The 16,475-nt window shown below is 38.8% G+C and overlaps 2 pseudogenes; one reads left to right on the top strand and one right to left on the bottom strand.

Moving 5' to 3' along the window:
- Nucleotides 1-2,447: 2,447 nt before the first annotated feature.
- Nucleotides 2,448-7,792, bottom strand: LOC128113077 (probable ATP-dependent RNA helicase DDX17; annotated as a pseudogene).
- A 593-nt stretch (nt 7,793-8,385) lies between these two features.
- On the top strand, nt 8,386-9,102 carry LOC128112417 (eukaryotic translation initiation factor 3 subunit L-like; annotated as a pseudogene).
- Nucleotides 9,103-16,475: the final 7,373 nt, after the last annotated feature.

Below are 16,475 nucleotides of genomic sequence, written 5' to 3' on the forward strand. Positions count from 1 at the left end.
TGGCTTTGGTCAAAGTGCTTTATCACAGCAATAGAAAACTAATTAGGGCTGGAGAGACGGCTCAGCCATTAAAGGGTAGGCTCACAACCAAAACCAAAAGTAACTAATGTACCTTTACTGTAGAAATGTATTCTGAAACTGCTCCCTAGCCCATTTGTATTAAAGCATGCCATGAGGCTAGCAGTCTACACATCACAAGGACTTCCTGGAAATCAGAATTTCAAATCACTTGTTTTTCACTGAAATCTCTGAGAGAAGCCCAGAATTCTATCCTAGTGTGATTCCAGTTCGTGCTGGTGCTTGAAAAATCACTGACTAAAGAACTTTTAAACTAGGTACACGAGGACGTATACTAATATGCTAATTGTAATATTTTGTATGTCACAAAATTTAAAAGAAAAGGAAAAAGGGAAATGAATTACTACCACCAACAGGAGATTTAGTATATAAATTTTGTAAAATCCACATAGTAATATGCCTCACAGGACTTAAAGGAAATAAATAAAATACATCTAGGTAAAAGTGGAGTAACTAAAAAGCTATGTAATACTGGGTTAAAAAACACAATGAAAAAGAATAATTTACAAATGTTATAAGGATTTCAAATGTGTTATAAATAACACACTAAAATTAAATTCATTAGTTGTGGACTGATATATAATGATAAGGAATATTTAAAATAGCTGAAAGAATATTCCTGAAATTTTGTATTTTGATACACCTGTAACAATTATGAAGCAGTAGGAAATAATTTTTCATACATACAAATATAAATACATTTATCAAAATATAGAAATGAAAATGTAGCAAAGTAATGACCAATACAGAAATAACATGTGTATTTGTTACATCATTTTCTTGAGTTTCTGCATACTTTTGTTCAGGTCACTCTCAAACCATTAGTTTATTTTAGAGATCATCTCGGACACAGTTGAAGATCAAAAGGAGGAAAGCTACTAAGAGCACGGTAGGCCTGGCTCTTGCTGTGGGCAAATAGTTCTCAATCCATTTGGGAACCAACTCAGAACACATTCCGTAACCACTTGGACTGTTTTTCCCGTGCTCTCCAGTGTTGTGTGTGCATAAAGACATGCTCTCTCCTACCTTCAGAAAAGCTCTTAAGAGAAACTGTGGCGAGAATCTGAGTGAACTAGGACTCTGTCAGAGTTTGGGAAGCTGCCGACTCCAGCAATGATGAGGCAGAGAGAACAGAGGGAATTCAGCTCAGGGCATCACAAAGTAAGATAATATATGTAGGAACTTCTTACCAGTTATATTGTTTACTAGGCATGGTAGTTTATCCCCCTTCCTCCTTTAGCCTCTTTAAATTGAAATAGTTTAATTCAAAGTACATGCTGCATCAGTGTTGCCACTTTGAAAGCTAAAGTCCACATTTCTCTGTTTCCTAATTTTGTCACCTGAACTCACCGTTGTTTGTCTTCCAATGAATTTTGAGTGGATTGGTAAGAATATTTTAAATTTAATTAAAATTTATCATATTGGAGAAACATGTTTATGATGCTAATAACTGTTGTATAAATTGGGTTGGTATGTTGGGTAAAGGACTATATATATATATATGTAAAGTATATATGACATATATCTCTCAAATATATCCAATTATAATTAGTTTTTTCCATAGTGGTAACAGCTTCAAACAAAGCATCTTGTGTATCCAGTCAATGCTAAAAAGTCTTGAAAACTGTGTTAGCATATCTATTGGTGTGACCATTGTTCAGGTCTTTTTTAGACAGCCAGGTTGATAAAAGGTAATGAGTGTGGCTTCTCTGGCATCTCTAGGAAACACAATCTCCAAGAAAATCTTCTGTTCCTCTAACGCCTACAACATTTCCATCTCCTCTTCCACAATGATTCATGAGCCTTAGGCATAGGAATTGTGCAATAGATGTACTGGTTGGAATGGGGCGTCACATAATCTCTTGTTCTCTGCATTTGGGCATGTTAACGGTTTTTAGTCACAAAGAGAACTTTCTTTGATGAGGGTGAGAACTATACTCATCTGTGGGTTTGAGGATAAATATTTGGAAAGTGGTTAGGGTTTATGTGGCTGTTGTGGGTTCTCTTCCAAGATCCATGACTTTATGAGCACTGAATAGTCAGCTAGGTTTCTATACCAGGCTTAGTTTTCCTCATGTTGAGGAGACTTTAAATCCAACTAGACAGCTGTTGATTACTGCGAGGTATGCATGCCACCATTGTACCCTTAGGGTTGTCATGCTGTTCTGATCACTGTTGTAGTGCATGGACAGCATAGCCATATCAGACTGTTGGGAGCTTCCCTCCCTCAGAAGTGTGCATGACATCTTCTGGTACTGTGAAAGCAGTACCCATGGAGGAAGCTTTCAGGTCTATTCCAGCTAAGGTCCTCTGGGTCATGTGTCCAAAGTGTATGTTACCTTCAGCAATAGGGACTTACCTTCTACCTCTCAGAGGAAACTGAAAACAACAATACTAATTTGGTCAGACCTAATTTTCTTAACAACTTTACCTATCTGGATCTCAAAGCCCATTTCAAGCATTTCAGTGTCATTCCATAAGTATATTGGTGAGGGTAATCTATTAGGTGACCAAGTGTAGCTATGCAAAACTCAACACATTTTTCCAAGGCTCACATTTGGGGACCTATAGGAGTAACTCCATAAGTGCACATACCCTTGAATCTAAAACATTTGCTGTGACAGTCATCCACCTGTTGTATCAGCTAAGCAAATTCTCTGATAAGGGGTAGCACTAGACAAATTGGGCCATATCCTCTTTCTGAGTAATTTATATAAACTCTTGCTGACAGCCAATACACCAAAGTCTTCCCAGAGTCAGTCTACACAGTGCTACAATATCCCAGCCACTAAGAGTTAATGGGCATTCCGGGCACTGAATGGGAATTGGTTCTTTAAAGACCTGTTCCATCAGCATATCTGTGAAGTATTGGGAGGAGTTAGCATGATGTAAGGCAAGAGCAGGTTTCAGACAAACATCCCTACCCCTGTTGTAATCTCTTTCCTTTAACGTTGCTGAACAACCTCATATTAAGTCATTCTTGCCACTTGAGGATGTTCCACATAAAAATTCTTCTCAATCGATTCTACCTACTTGAATGGGCAACTCACACAAGTACTGTCTTGTTTTATTTCATGTTCCCAATGGGGGTGAGCACCACCTTTTACTCCAAATCTGCCATCTCAGACCTCCCAGTCTTTATCATTTAGAAAGCAATGCTTCCACATCACATTTCAATAGGTTTCCAATTATCCAAAATGGGACTAAGAAGATTAAATCTTGTTTAGACCTTAAAAAGACCTTTCAGACACCAATCCCTCTAACAGGCTTCCTAGTCTGAAGCCTGTAGAGATAGATGGTGACTTGCCCTCAGGGAGCCAGCTATCAGCAAAGTTAGATAGGGCAGTAGAAGCCAGTCTATGTAAACTATTTGGGTTTATCCCAGAAGTTCACAGCTATTTGTAAGATAAAATAAAACAAATGTTTTTTAGGGAAAGTTCTAACAGTCACTATTTAAGCAAAAATGAGCAAACTTAACTAGATATGTATGTATTTGCATGTATATACGTGTGTATACATACATGTTTATTCAAGTGGAACTTCCAATTCTCTGTACAAATGTTAAGATTTTCTTAAAATCCCATTCATATTTTCAGATCTTACTATAAGTAGAGCTTATCTATGGATTTGAATTTTCTTCACCTCATTGTCATCTACAGTTTTATATATCCATAGTTCTACAGTGACATACATGTATAATTACAATCACTTCTTCATTTCAACAATAATGGTTACTTAAAGTGATGATGTGAAAATAACAAAAATTACTGATATCGACTCCAGTGGAATTCCACTGCTTGGGTATAGTCCCCACCAAGTGGAGGTGCGGGTGAGTGATCCACCCGGCCAACTGGACTGCACCCTTCATCTCATTCCCCCAAGAACCATTCCACCATGCACACCCTCCAACCTCATCCTCCTCCCCACAACAAGCCCTCCCTCAACTCTGATAGACTTCATTGGCTCAGGTACTGTCCACATCTGTTGGAAGAACAGGTGAGTAACCTTCCTCCCAACAGAGTGTCCCCACTCTCCAGATTCTGATCCCCAGCATACACCCTGTGGCCCTCCCTCTCCCACCTCAGCATCAAAACCACTGCTGGGCTTTGCCCCCAACTACTTGGGTGCAGTCCAAACCAATCAGAGGAGCAGACCTCATTGACTCAGGCACAGTCCACACCAGTTGAAAGACCAGATGTAGACCACAGCAGTCAGAAAAACAGGCCACACCAGTCACAAGAACAAAGACCCCCTGCTGCACCAAAGGCCAACCTAACCACCAAAAGGCTAGCTCCCAACTTGGACAGAGACTCCCTACTAGATCAGAGGCCACACTGGCCACTAGGAATCCAGGCAAAAAGAACTAGAAGACCAAAGAGGAAACAGAAACCAAGAAAAAAAAAATCCAACAAAGACAAACTCAGACATCAGAACCTAGACCTATAATCATCCCAAAACCAGAGGCCTAAACACCAGTGTAAGAATACAATCAACAACAGCAAGGGCAATATGACACCATCAGACTCCAGCTAGCCTACAGCAGCAGGACTTCAATATTCCAAGGCAGTCAAAGCACAAGAAAAGAATCTTTAAAACAACTTGATGAAGATGATAGAGGTCCTTAAAGAGGAAATGAAAAACTCCCTTAAGGCAGTTGAGGGAAAGACAACCAAAGAGTTGAGGGAAATCAATAAGTCCCTTAAAGAATGCCAAGAAAAAGCAAACAGGTGAAGAAAACTAGGCCAGAAAATCGAATAGAAGCAATAAAGAAAACACAAACTGAGGAAATTCTGGAAATGGAAATCTGGATAAACAAACAGGAACTATGGATGCAAGCATCACAAACAGAATACAAGAGATTAAAGAGTGAATCTCAGGTGTTGATACAATAGAAGAAATAGATTCATTGGTCAAAGAAAATGTTAAAGCTAAAAAACTCCTAACTTAAAACATCCAGAAAATCTGGGACTCTATGAAAACACCAATAAAATAATAGGCATAGAAAAAGAAGAATCCCAGCTCAAAAACCCAGAGAATACGTTCAATAAAATCATAGAAGAAAATTTTCCTAACTTAAAGAGGATATGCCTATAAAGGTATAAGAAACTTACAGAACAACAAATAGACTGGATTATAAAAGGAAATCCCTGAACCATATAATAATCAAAACACTAAACATATAGAACAAAGAAAGAATATTGAAAGCAGTAAGGGGAAGGGGCCAAGTAACATATAAAGACAGACCTATTAGGATCACACCTGACTTCTCAACAAAGACCCTAAAAGCCAGGAAGGGCTTGACTGATGTCTTGCAGACTTTAAAAGACCACAGATGCCATCCCAAAATACTATACCCAGCAAAACTGTGAATCACCATAGATGGAGAAAACAAGATATTTCATGACAAAGTCAAATTTAAACAGTATCTTTCCACAAATCCAGTCCTACATAAGGTACTAGAAGGAAAACTCCAACCCAAGGAAGTTAGCTACATCCATGAAAACATAGGCAATAGATAATATCACACCAGCAAAACTCAAAGAAGAGAAACACACACACTCACACACACACACACACACACACACACACACACACACACACACACACACTACTACCAACAACAACAAAAAATAGCAAGAATTAACAACCATTAGTCATAAATATCTCTCAATATCAATGGATTCAATTCATCAATAAAAAGACAGGCTAACAAAATGGATACAAAAACAGAATCTATCCTTTTGCTGTATACAAGAAACACACCTCAACATCAAAGATAAACATGTCACAGTTGGCTCTATTCATTTAGCACAAACAAGTCAAGATAACTGAATAGCTATTATCACTACCAGAAAGTAGAGTCATCTTTTGGAGTCTTCAGAATCTTGTTAACCTCCCTTGGCTCTATTCAGCTAATGCAGACCCACCAAAGCAACTGAAGACCTTAGATTATCTAACTAAGCATTAGCTTGTGTGTTTGTGTGTGTGCGAGGAATTTAGTCCAGGATCTGGTACATGCTGGGCAAGTACTCTAATCCATATCCACGAATAATAATTATTTTATAATAACAAACAACAAACAAGAGCTCAGCAGGAATAAGCTACAAATAGTCTCCTTCTCAAGGGGCAAGGAAGAGGGCTCAGTCCCAAATGATCCAGCATGTGCATGTGTGATAGGGAGCAATGGAAGAAAAAAAATAAAACTAGAACTTGAAAAACTGATTCAAGGATACGGCTATGGGATGAAGTAGGATTGTTCCTTCAAGGTATTTTTTAATTTGTTAATGTTGTTTGTTGTGTATATTTAATGTATCAAATTTTATGGATTTGGGCATGTGTAAACAGTCATTGTGTCATAGTTACCAGTCAGCTGGGTGGGGTCGTTCTGCTCTCTCAGTCATGAGTGGGCAAGGAGAATCTCTGCAAGTGTTCCTCTTTGGCAGAGTCTGTGTCTCTCCACATTTGACAGCAGTGAGTGACAGCAGCAGGCTGGAGCAGAGACCGGTGGCATCTTCTAGTGTGACAACCCCCTTGAAGACTTCACTTAGTGGTATCTCATGTCCTCCTGAGTTCTTATACCTGTCCATTACAAATTCTAGTGGATGTTACATCCCAAATATGTTTTTTCACTTGAAATAAATTGTCATTGATTTTCTAGTACACTGCTTACTTTCAAAGTACCTTGCTATTTATTTTATAATAAATACCTTTATTTTCAAAATATCCCCAGACCTTTGGAAAATCCAACTGCTCAGAACTAGGTAATTAAGTAATTTCAAAATGTTAGACTAACTTCAGCTTTTCAGGGATAGGACTTCTAATGACTTGTGATATTATTATATTAATTTTGGACACTACCTGTGATTTTTAGTTTTAACTGCCAACTTGACAGAATCTGGACTCATTTGGGAGGTAGGCATTTGGGCATGTTTGTGGCATCATCTTGACTGTATTAATTTAGAAGTGAAGACATACATTTTGTAGGGAAGATCATTCCTGAGGTGGTGTCTAAGAGTTAATATTGCTGTGATAAGGACACACGACCAAAGGCAACTTGGGGAGGAAAGGGCTTATTTCACTTACGCTTCCAAGTAATAGTCCATCACTGAACCCAAGCAAGCAGGAACCTGGAGGCAGGAGCTGATACAGAGACCAGGGAGGAGTGCTGTTTACTGGCTTGCTGCTTATGGCTTGCTCAGCCTGCTTCCTTAAAGAACCAGGACCACCAGAGGCAGCACCACACACAATAGGCTAGGCCCTCCCACACCGATCACTAATTAAGAAAATTTCCTGCCGGCTCCCCTGCAGCACGACCTTACATAGGTGTTTTCTCAATTGAGAGTCCCTATTCCCAAATCACTCTAGCTTGTGTCCAGTTGACATAAAAGTAGCCAGCATGGGTTGGGATCTTGCGCTATATAAAATTGAGCAAGTGAGCTGAGCACCAGCATGCTTTCCCGATGCTTAAATCTCCAGCTGCTTTAACCTCCCCACTATGATGGGCTGTACACTTGAACTGTGAGACAGAACAAATCCTTTCATTTTTAATTTGTTTTCTTCAGAGTATTTTATTAGGTAACAAGAAGAAAATAGCACAGCATATAACTTGAGGCCAGTGAATAGATACCGGAAGCAAAATCCAAGCCATCTGATCCATTCTTCCAATGCCACAGACAATAGTAGTCTCTACAGCAGGAATATGGATTATACCCATGTTTCGGGATTTGGAGAGCTACTTGCTCTGGGAGAAAATGAAAACAAAAGAAAAGCAATTTGATGTATAATCTGTGTGTGTGTGTGTGTGTGTTCACATGTGTTATATGCACATATTTGTGTTGGTATACATGCATGTACAGCATAGATATTCATGGGTGGGCCTAGAGGTCTATTCCAAGTGTCTTCCTCAGATTCTCTCCATCTAATATTTTAGATATTCTGTTTTTTTATATGTATGTGTACTAGCATGAGTTTGCGAACACCATATGCATTCAGGTTCCCATAGAGGTCAGAGGGCATGGATACCCTGGAACTAGAGTTACAAATGATGATGAACCACTGATGTGGGTTCAGGGAATCAAATATCGGTCCTCTACAACAGTAGTAAACACTTTTAAACTCAAGCCCCAGCCAAATTATTGTTGCTATCATCATCATTATCATCATTATCATTATTTTAAGAAAGGATCTCTCTATACAGCCTTGGCTGCCCTGAAACTTACTATGTAGCACAGACTGGCCTCCAACATAAACTGATCCACTGGCTTCTGCCTCCCAGGAGCTGGGATTTAAAATGTGTGTCAATACTATCATGTTGGCTTTGAGTGTCTGATGATGTGTCACTTCCAGGATGCTATCTGGGTCTTTGCCAATATCCTTCTGTACATCCAGAGGACCACATACAAGTATGAAATGATTAACAAGCAGAATGAGCAGATTCATGCTCTGTTGGCCATTGCTCTCATCATGTACCCCATGCAGATTGATGAGAGCATACACCTCCCGCTGCATGAGAAATGGGAACAAGATCCTCCGTATGCAGAAGAGTAACCCCAAGGTCTATGAAAAACTATGCCTGCCCCAAGTTCCTGTCACCTGTGGTGCCCAACTATGGCGATATACATCCTAACTACCACAAAGAGTCCTTGCTGAAGCAGCTGATGGTGTTTTCTGATAAAGTACATCAGCAGGCCCAGCTCTCCACCATCTGCAGCTTCCTCAAGCTCTACAACACCATGCCAGTGGCCAAGCTGGCTGGCTTCCCGGACCTCATGGAGCAGAGCAGGAGTTCTGCATTCAACTGCTTGTCTTCAAGCACAAGATGAAGAACCTGATATGGACCATTGGCATTTCTGCCCTAGGTGGCAAATTCCAGTCAGCCTTGGCCGTGAGCTTCTATATTGGTAAGGACATGATCCACATTGCAGAAACAAAGGTCACCAGATGCTATGGGATTTCTTTATCCAACATATCCACAAATTTGAATAGCTTAATCGAACCCTGAAGAAGATGACAGAAAGGCCCTGAGGACACTCATGCATAAGTCAAGAACCTGCTTCAATGTTATAGATGGGAAGCCTTCTTGTCACCAAGAAGCCTTACCTAAGTCAACCATCAGCTATGGGGAAACTTGTTCAAATCAAGGACTGGATGTTTTAGGGAGCTTTCAGTAAAGGGTCTTTGTTGGGGGAAACAATGTGTGTCACCACACCATATTTTTTTTAGACAAGGTCACTCACAAACCTGGAGCTCATTGATTTGACTAAGCTGACAAGCCAATTCGGTCCAGTCATTTTCTTGCCACTGTCCCTCCGATATAGTGGGTAGCCATTCCAGCTTTGGTTTGCAAGTTCCAACCCCCATTGAGGCTTCAGTAACTATCACACCTACAAGGCAGGGCCAAGGGAGGGCGCTGAAGACCGGAGATGAGAATGCGCCTCGCTCTCTTCCTGCTTGGACCCTGGACGCTAGAGGTGGACCGAGGAGAGTTCTCCAGAGAACACCGCCGGACTGCGCTGCATCTTTCCCAGAACCCGCCACCTACCTATCCCTTCATTTGTAAGTTACACCATTAAATAAATCTCCCTTTTAACTACGTGGAGTGGCCTTAATAATTTCACCAATATTGGCCCTGCCTTTGCTAGTGTTACGAATGGACTCCACCTTATCCAGCTTTTACATGTGTGCTTAGAATCCAAATCAAGTCCTGATGCTTGCACAGCAGGCATTTTACTGACTGTTCCATCTCCCCAGTCCGCTTTATCTTAGCTTAAATCTATGGCAATGTGTCTGTAATTGTGACAGCAATGTGTAGGAAGACTTTAATATCACAAAGGTGGCTTAATTTGGTTATGTTATGTGGCAGTAGCTATGAGTGCATTTCTATGTGATGGTAATTCATGGCTACAGTGAAATGGTATGGTGAAATGTAGAAGAATTCTGCAAGAACAAACTTTGGCAGTTAGGTAATCAGCATTTAATAATTGGTCTTTTCTACCTTATTCTATTTCAATTTAGATGAAGCATCACATGACTGGTAAATGTTCATTCATCTCTTGGAAGTTATGCAAAGTCACAACCAAATGGAAAGAAGAGTATTGCATTCTTCAGGTAGATTTCATGAGTCTTCACTTTGCTCCCAGAAAACTCTTGACACATTTAGCCTTTTTGTTTTCAGTAGTGAGGGGAATGTTGTCAGTTTAAAGGTGGCAGTCATCTTCCTAAAGTAATGTTTTTTTCTCTCTTTCTATTTATTATTTGGAAAATTCTGAACTATGTCCCTCCAAATCCAGAAATGTGTCTGTATTTGGAGATCAGCATTTAAAAGTCAATTTGTGCCGGGCGGTGGTGGCACACGCCTTTAATCCCAGCACTCGGGAGGCAGAGGCAGGCAGATCTTGTGAGTTCGAGGCCAGCCTGGTCTACAGAGCGAGATCCAGGAAAGGCACAAAGCTACACAGAGAAACCCTGTCTCAAAAAACCAAAAAAAAAGAGTCAATTTGGATAGAATGTACTTACAAGAGAAAGGCTCAATCCAATAGGACTCTCTATCTGCATTAAAAGACATTAGGACATAGGAACATAAAGAACACACACACAGAGATAGATAGATAGATAGATAGATAGATAGATAGATAGATAGATAGATAGATAGATAGATGATAGATAGATAGATAGGTAGATAGATAGATAGGTAGATAGGTAGATAGATAGATAGATAGATAGATAGATAGATAGATAGATAGATACATGGATACATGGATACATGGATGGATGGATGGATGGATGGATGGATGGATGGATGGATGGATGGATGGATGGGTGGATGGGTGGATGGGTGGATGGATGATGGATGGATGATGGATGGATGGACGGGTGGATGGACAGACGGGTGGATGAATGGACAGAAGTCATCTATGAGGCAGTGTGTTACAGAAGAAGTCAATTCTGGTGACATTTTGATCTCAGATACTTGTACTTCAGAACTGTGAGAAAAACATATTTTTCTTGTCTAAGCTGCCCTACACACAGTATTTGCCTTGTCAAGCCTAGCAAGCCTCAACGCCTACTTTTTTTTCACTACTTGAAGTTCTAGTCTATATTTATTGTTGTATAATTATTTCACCATTGTTTCTATTGTTCTCTTTGTGCATTCATTATAATGGTTTGAATAAAAGTATTCTATAAAATGGATGTGGTAGTGTATATCTGGAACTCCAGAACTAGGAGGTAAAGAAAGGATTATCACAAGTTCAAAGTCATCTTCAGCTACATTCCAAAATGAGCACAGTCTGAGCTACATAAGAACACACACACACACACACACACAAACACACAATGTTTACATAAATATCTATGAAAATACAGAGAAGCATTCACACAACACTTGAGTAGGAAGGTTAACCAATCAAATAGTTTAGATTCAATTCTTCTATAATACACTATTTCAGATATAGGTATCACTGTCTAGTTGCCTCTGGGCCCCCTCAAAATTCCCTGTCATGTCATTATGAGTGTTTTTTTTTTCTTTAGGTAATTGAACTTTTTTTTTTCTTTGTGCCTTCTGAGTATGGAAGCTCTGTTCTACCTCAAACCTAAAATTTCTCTAAAATTCTTGCTTTCTCTGACTTAGTCCTTCCATTTTCTCTTTGCCACATTTGGTTTTACTGATAAAACGCAAATTCTAACCTCTGGTGAATTTTTTAGCTACCCAGTGATTAAAAAAAAAAGTATCATTTCAATTTTACAGACTTTTTGTGAAAACTAAATATTGAAATGGATATGTGTTATCATTTAAAATATATCTATGAATTCCTAAGTAGAGTTGAACTGGTTACACATATCAATAACTCTTTTAAAAGCATCATAGTTTAATTTACTAGATTTTCTTTTTATCTTATTAGATCGAAAGAAATTTAATAGACATCTTCTGAAAACCAGCATCCACATAGAACTAATGACTTTCCCTCCTATCTTTTTGTTTAATTTGAACGTTTTGCTATGATGCAAGTATTTTCAACTCTGTTTTAGCTAGGGAGAAACTGAAACAGAAATATCTAGTAGAAAGATGCTCCCTAGATAGAGTAACAGCTCACACTAAAGGAGTCTGAACATTGAGCTTCACTTTTAGAGATTAGAGTAGAGGGATCACTTAGTCCAGTCACATATGACCAACAGAAGAAGGAAAATCTATAAAATGATGTTTAAGAGAAAATAAATGGTAATTCTGGGCTAAACTACTGAACCCTTTCTCATGTCACAAGTGATCTCAGCATCAGTTTTCTGCTATGCTGTGTTCTATGATTTGGCCTCCTAATTTATCTTAACATTCAAAAATTAATGTTCGGGGATCCTGACAAAGTTATTAAAATCATTTACAGAAAATACCAGTTCTATTGCTTAATGCTCGCAGATCTGTGTTAAACGCACACTCACTCACACACACACAAACACACACACAATAATAATGGTGGTGGTACTGGTGCTGGTGCTGGTACTGGTGCTGGTGCTGGTGCCGGTGATAAGCTGGGAATTTGTTTCAAAGAGTATTTTCATCATTTTCAGTATTTTCTATATATTTAACATTATCATAGGGTGCAAGTAAAGAAAAAATGTGTCACGTAGCTTAGACTGGTCTACATAGTGATACAAACTGGAAGTTTTGTATTTAGCAGCCTGAGGTTCCATCCCATCACTGCCAGCTTTAAATTACATAGCATTCCAACATTGGAGTCTACCATCAGTGAAAAGTAGAGTGATATTGCCTACATCTTATACCATGCTGTGAACTGAAGTGACGTGAATGAGAAAATGCAGTGTGCTTTTGAGTTTTCAATCTAATAAGTGTTTGAGTGACTTACTACCATGAACAGATGCTGGAGATGTAGTACCCATACTACAGAAGAATTCCAGCTGAGAAGAATATAGAAATAGAGACGTTAAGTAAATCAGCTCAGTACAGGGTTCAGTACCTGATGTGAACAGCAGTCGTGACATAAGCATTTCGCCTCCTACCTAGTTAGGATGGCTGTTTAGGGATGAGAATTCAGTCTAATTTCCCTGCATGGATCCTGTCCACAGATTCTCCATCTATGGAGAATATTCTACCTATGAGTGTAGCAGAGACTGTTGCAACGCTTTCAGTGTGCCCCCACTTTCCTCCTGCAGACATATATGGGTACACATGGCTTTCTAATAGTATTCCTAAATTTAGTTCAAATCTAATTTCTTTATTGGCTCAAATTTCTTTAGTTAAGTAAATACTCATTGTATTTACTGCATGCAAAACTCCAGCCCACCCACTGTAGATATATAAAGATCAACAGAGCACACACTTCTTCCATATAAGGATCTAAGCTTATAATAATGAGGAAGGAAATGCACTTTTCTGACAAATCATTGATAGGTGTAAGTTTGAACATGATACATATAAAGTCCTTTCTGCAAGGGAGCCCTCCATAGATTTTTAAATTAGATTAAGGATTATCGTCACCACCTACAGTCAGGGGACTTCCTGCATGATACCTTGTTCACTGAAAATAGAGCAGAGAAGGAGTGTGCATCACAGGTTTTCTCATATCGTAAGAAGAAAAAAAATGCCTAGACAAATGTACTTACCTACAGTAAAATTGAGAAAAGTACCCTCATTAAGTATGAGGAAAGAGGGAACATATTGGAGATAATGAATGGAAAATTGTTTTCTTTGTAATTTAACTTTGGAACAATGTAATATTTCATGAACTATAAATATTCAATTTTAAAAGTAATTTCCTAAAAATAAAAACAAAAATAACTTAAATGTAAAGTGATTTGGTGGCATAATTATACAGAAACCACTTCAAATGACTAAGAAGTGCTCATGAAAATTGTTAGGACAACGTACCCTAATGACACAGGAAATTTTCCCCAAATACAGTATAGACCCCTGATTTCCAGAAGTCATCCATCACATGGCCATGCCAGTGTTGTTCATTCTTTTGTGACTTCGCTGCAATTGTCTCCTATTTTTTTTCCCTTAACAAATTTATAGGGATCTAATTTAGACACAATAACTTACACACATTTAAATTTGATGAGTTTTAATACATACTCCTATACTCACTATCACAGACAAGAAAATCACCAGAGTCATTGTCTCCGAAGTTTCTCCCTAGCCCTTTCTAATCTCTGCCAGTCTTATCTATCTGTAATGGCTCCCCAGTCCCAGGCAAGCAGCGATTTGTTCCTCATCACTATACGTTACAGCCATGTCTAGCCTTTTGGATACATAGACGAATATGATATACACTGTACATTTTGAAGGAAACGGAGTTGTCTAACCTTCTGTGCTGAGAATAATTATTATAAGATGTAAAATGTTGTACACATCAAGGGTTTGTTTATCTTATTGCCAAGTAGCATTTTATTTTGTGGCTATACCACAATTTATTTACTCATCCACTGATGACCATTTGGGTGGATTCCTGGATTTGACTACTACAAATTAAGCTGATATAAAAATCCGTGTGTGAGCCGGGCAGTGGTGGCGCACGCCTTTAATCCCAGCACTCGGGAGGCAGAGGCAGGCGGATCTCTGTGAGTTCGAGGCCAGCCTGGTCTACAGAGCGAGATCCAGGAAAGGCGCAAAGCTACACAGAGAAACCCTGTCTCGAAAAAAACAAAACAAAACAAAACAAAAAAAATCCGTGTGTGAACAAATTCTTTCATTTTTCTTAAGTATATAACTATGATAAAATGAATGAGTGTTATGATAGATTATATCCAACATAACAGAGTACTTTGTGTTTTCTGTTAGCGATGAAGGGAGGAATGTTCCTTCTATGTCCTTGTCAATATTTGGCATACTCTGAGTTTTTATTTCTATAATAGAAATGCAGCAACCTCTTGCTGCAATTTTTCCATTTCATTTTTTCTTTTGCTTTTGAGATTAGGATACAATTGTATCATTTCTCCTTTTCCTTTCCTCCATCCAGACGGTCCCATATATGCCTCCTTAACTCTTTCAAATTCATGGCCTCATGTTTCATTAATTGTTACATGGATACATGTATATACATACATGCACATATATATTGATAAATGAAACCTGCCCATTCTGTATAATGTTACTTGAATTATGTTCATGGCTGACCACTTCATATTGGAGAACCAATTGATATGCTCTTCCCTGGTGAAGACTATTTCTCCCACCCTCAACATTCCTTAGTTGCCTGTAGTTCTTTGCGTAGGGTTGAGGCCTCCTGGGTTTTCCTCCATCCACTTTGGCATGTCTAGTGTTGTTCTTGTTCAGCTCATGTTTAGACAATAATTTTGGTGAGACTTTACAGTATAGCTTCTGACGTTTTAAGGAGACACATTCTTACAACAAACTTCCTGATCCTCTGCTGCAGTTTTAACTAGCATTTCCCTGATAATAAATTCCCTTGGAAAATACTTAATGCCTCTGAATGCTTCTAGAACATATGTATCTTTCTTAAATATTTATTTTATATGTGCGAATATTTTACTTGTATATCTATGTACCATATGCATACCTGGTGCCCATAGAGGCAAGTAGAGAGTGTTGGGATCCCTGAGACTGGAGTTACAGGTAGTTGTGAGCCACAGTGTGCTTGTTGAGAACTGAACTGAGATCCTCTGGTATAGCAGCCAGTATTCTTAACCACTGAGCCATCTCCCTAACCACTGAGCCATCTCTCCAGCCTCAAAGATAGGCATCTTTTAAGACCACCGAACATTTAAATATAATAATGGCCTATTTATTCTTTCAGCATACCAATGCACACTTTTAATACGAACCAGGTGATTTCAAAAAAAATGTCACCGTGCAGTGGTGGCGCATGTCTTTAATCCCAGCACTCGGGAGGCAGAGCCAGGCGGATCTCTGTGAGTTCGAGGCCAGCCTGGGCTACCAAGTGAGTTCCAGGAAAGGCACAAAGCTACACAGAGAAACCCTGTCTTGAAAGAAAAAAGTCGGTTGATTATAGTTGTATTCTATTCACAAGAACACTGTGCTACATATGTACACCATAGCACACTTGCACACAGGTCAATACTGTAAAAAGTATCTGATTCTCTAGGCTGTTACTCTAGGCTCACACTGATGGAACTGCTGCAGCTGCCCCAGGTTTTCTTTCCTTCTTAAAGATGAAATATATCTGTACTGTTTTGCTATTATAATAAATAAATCTAGGTAGTATAAGGATGTGGGAATGATAAAAAAAATAGTATAAGGAAATAATATAAAATAAGTAGGGAAAAACCTAAAGTAAAATAAAGAGGACAAAAAGTGTAAAAATATAATGGGAACCAAAATGGTTGAATAAAAACAAGAAAATGTGGAAAAGTAAATAAAAAATAATGAGAAGGGCCTCCTTTAAGAATCTAGCAGGAAGACTCTC

This window comes from Peromyscus californicus, unplaced genomic scaffold (assembly GCF_007827085.1).
Source record: "Peromyscus californicus insignis strain IS unplaced genomic scaffold, ASM782708v3 Scaffold_17__1_contigs__length_78620276, whole genome shotgun sequence".
In the NCBI taxonomy this organism is placed as follows: Eukaryota; Metazoa; Chordata; class Mammalia; order Rodentia; family Cricetidae; genus Peromyscus; species Peromyscus californicus.